Source organism: Asterias amurensis, chromosome 10 (assembly GCF_032118995.1).
Source record: "Asterias amurensis chromosome 10, ASM3211899v1".
Taxonomy (NCBI): Eukaryota; Metazoa; Echinodermata; class Asteroidea; order Forcipulatida; family Asteriidae; genus Asterias; species Asterias amurensis.
In genome coordinates, this window is record NC_092657.1 from 7,182,141 (window position 1) to 7,186,292 (window position 4,152).

A 4,152-nucleotide genomic window follows, 5' to 3' on the forward strand; every position below is an offset into this window, starting at 1 on the left:
TGAATTTTTGAATTTCGCGTTGAATTCCAAAATGGTGGTTGGATGGTGAATATTGTCATCTTGATCTCACCCCTCAATCGTCCTCGGTCGGCCCTCTCCTTACCAATATCTTACGAATATATTACGAATACTTACCAACGCTTGCCAATGCCTTTACGACCGTTGGCAACGCTTACGCACGCTTTACAAATGCTTACGAAAATCGACGGCGAATGACCGTCTTCGAAAGATTCGCTGAAACTTAGAAACCGGTTTCTAAATATTGACCGATTTTATTTAGGAGGTGGGGAATAGTTTGTGATTGTTCCGTATTTGTTACCAACGCTTACGAAGACACGGCGAATAGTTTTGCGAAGTTTGAGCGATTGTCAAATATCTCCTTTCGATAGCATAATGCTAGCATATTCGCCGTGAGAGAAGCATATATTGACCTATCTTCGTAAGGAGGTGGAGATGACTTTTTAACATACCGAATTTGTTACCAACGCTTACGGAAATCCGTTCGTAAGCACATTCGCTAGCATATTCTCCCTCGTGTGAGAGTAGCATAACACGATCAGCATAAATTATGGTCATCATTAGTATTAAGTATGCGTGTCTTATATGTTCTAGCTTTTGGTATAAACTGCAAGGGTATGGGGTAATGGGGGCAATACAAGTTACAGTGTCTTTGTGAAATCGTTTATACACTTGTCTGTGTTTTTTCCATTTCTAACTATTTTGTCGATCCAATCCATATTTTTCAGTTTCGCACGGGTCCCGCTAGAAGTTGTACTTTTCCAGTCCCTTTTGTACCCCATTTCGTTTATTTTATGATCAGTTTATTATTTTCCATGATCCCGTATCGATTATGAGTCATTTTAAATTTATTTCCCGAAGGCCTGTTATATCTCTGGCACCGTATTTGTTTTTTGCCGTACCCCGTCCCCTGTCCCACCTTGTGCCCCTGCCCTCTCCCGTCCCATATCTAATCCGCGCCTCGAGCTCGGTGTTCCTTCGTCCCTGCAAGCCCGTGCGATTGCATTGTTCTTTGCTTCCCGCTGTTTGCCCATAACTCATGTTTTCCAATTTAGTGCGGTTTAAAGCACTTAATCTTTGCTTACGGTAAGCAGAGCCTTGAAATTTCGGGGTACCCGTCCGTCTGTAGGACCCGCCAGGCGCCCTTTGTGATGATGTCAGAGTCAAAGTGCGAGCGTTTAGTAACTTCGGTGGGGGGGGGGGGGGGGGGTACCCCTGGGTTGTCAAGGGGTCTTCATTGTTTTATTACCGCCAAACGCCCATTGTGACGTTACAGTCACAGCGCGAGCGGCCAGTAACTTCGCGCGTACAAACAGTATGCAAGCAAAGAACAATGCACGGGATCACTACGCCATACGGGGACATACGGGGAACGGCACGGCCGGGGAAAACAAAAAGGGAATAACGATGACAAGGGAGACAAATTATGAACTGAAATTGGGAAAGATCCACTAGGGACGACCCGCATAAAGCTGGAAAACATTACTTATTGACAAATAAGGCAAGCAAAGAACAATGCCAAACACATGATCACCGCTTGTCTTAGGTGAGTTAGGGGGTAAAAGACGCGGAAACTGCATGAAAGTCGCTAAATTGCGTTACATCAGCAAATTAGGTATTTTGTCAGAACTCCAGTATTTTACTCTCTGCTTAATTTTGAAAATTTGTCAAGAATGTAGTACATCCTTGTATCATGTAGCCATGTCAGGGAAATTGCATAGATTGTTGAGGAAGACATTCAATTCCCATAAAAAAAGTGAAAATGAAATAGATTTTCTCTTGTCTTGGTGCACAAAATTAGGCTCAAGTACACCGCAGCAATGGCGCGCCGCACCCAGCACTTGCGGATTGGTGTATAGTTTTGAAACCATGGTGCCGCCTCGTCGGGTTTCTCTCGTGGTAGTGTGTCTCTTTCACGGGGAAGTCCTTCTGATTACTCACGAGGCGGTGTTTCTCTTTCACTTGGAAGAAGTTTCTCTTTCATGTGGCAGTGTTTCTCTTTGGCGTGGTGGTATTTCTCTTATACATAGTGGTAGTGTTTTTCTTTCACAGTGGTAGTGTTTCTCTTTCACAGCGGAAGTGTTTTTCTTTCACAGTGGTAGTGTTTCTCTTTTATAGTGGTAGTGTTTCTCTTTTATAGTGGTAGTGTTTTTCTTTCACAGTGGTAGTGTTTCTCTTTTACAGCGGTAGTGTTTCTCTTTCACAGTGGTAGTGTTTCTCTTTTATAGTGCTAGTGTTTCTCCTTTATAGTGGTAGTGTTTTTCTTTCACAGTGGTAGTGTTTCTCTTTTACAGCAGTAGTGTTTCTCTTTCACAGTGGTAGTGTTTCTCTTTCATAGTGGTAGTGTTTCTCTTTCATAGTGGTAGTGTTTTTCTTTCACAGTGGTCGTGTTCCTCTCTTTAACAGTGTTTCTCTTTGACAGTGGTGGTGTTTCTCTTTCACAGTGGTAGTGTCTCTCTTTCACAGTGGTAGTGTCTCTTTCACAGTGGTCGTGTTTCTCTTTCACAGTGTTTCTCTTTGACAGTGGTGGTGTTTCTCTTTGACAGTGGTAGTGTCTCTCTTTCACATTGGTAGTGTGTCTCTTTCACAGTGGTGGTGTTTCTTGTTCACAGTGGTGGTGTTTCCCTTTCACAGTGGTGGTGTTTCTCTTTCACGGTGGTGGTGTTTTTCTTTCACAGTGGTGGTGTTTCTCTTTCACGGTGGTGGTGTTTTCTTTCACGGTGGTAGTGTTTCTTTTTCACAGATGTGGTGTTTCTGTTGCACAGTGGTGGTGTTTCTGTTGCACAGTGGTGGTGTTTCTTTTTCACAGTGGGGATGTTTCTGTTGCACAGTGGCGGTGTTTCTCGTTCACAGTGGTGGTGTTTCTCAATTACAATGGTGGTATTTCCCGTTATAACGCGGTGGTGTTTCCCGTTATGACGTGGTGGTATTTCCCGTTATAACGTGGTGGTATTTCCCGTTATAACGTGGTGGTATTTCCCGTTTTAACGTGGTGGTATTTCCCGTTATAACGTGGTGGTATTTCCCGTTATAACTGAAACCACATTTTTGATATCAAAACTGAGTCCTACAAACAACATCTGAAGAGATGTGTTGCTGTTGTTTGTAAGGCATAATTTTGTGTTACGATATACGTTTAAGATAAAAAGTTTATTAGGAATTCAAGTATGAACATAGCTTGAATTTACGAATCACCTCTCTGCATTTTTTCCTAAACCGTCTGTTTGCAACTCCATAGATGAATGGGTTCACTACGTGGTTAATGTAAAAAATCATAAACATTTCATTCAATACTTGAAGGAGTATTGGATTAAAGTTCAGGCCGCTCTGTACGGCCAAACTAACAATGATTAAGATCCAATATGGCATCCATGTAACAAAGAAGACAAGACTTGCAATAAAGAGCATCTTCGTTGTCTTACGCTGAAGAATTTGACCTAAGTGGGATGATTGTTTAAGGCGTATTCTTTGACCGTTTGCCTCCAACCCTGACTCGGTATGCAGTGAAGATCGTGTTTGTAGATCCGCTGGAAGAGCTTGCTTTGCCGATGTTGAATATTTGCTGAAGCTTTGATCTTGAACGGTTTTTCCATGAAGTCTAGCAGCTTGAGTTGGTACAGATGTAACCCAGACTTCCTTCCGAACCTTAGAGGTGCTTGGTTTTGATCCATCGTTGATTGGGCTAGATTCAAGAACTACATCAGTAGAAGGGCAAATTGTCGAACTCTCGTTGTTACGCCTGCTCAACGAACTGGCGCCAACTTGTACATGTCGCCTAATTGCTTTGAAAACTAAGCTGTAAAACACGGCGACCATAACGAGCGTAGTTACACAGATTAAAGCATGACATGCTAATTTTATTAAGGGCAAGATAGGACTGGATGTTTTCGATAATGCACTAACATAATCAGGCACATTCACTAGAACTGAGAAGAATAATGATGCCCATGCCGCCATCCTACCCCGCTTGTTTGTGAAGAACCGCCGATGTGGACGGCAGACGCAGTCGTAGCGATCTACTGCAATCACTGCCGTTATCAAAATGGAAGTGCCAATGGCCGTCGTTTCAAATGCAATCAACAGATTTATAACAACAGGTATTTCATGTCCCATCATGAGTAAAACTCGGTATGT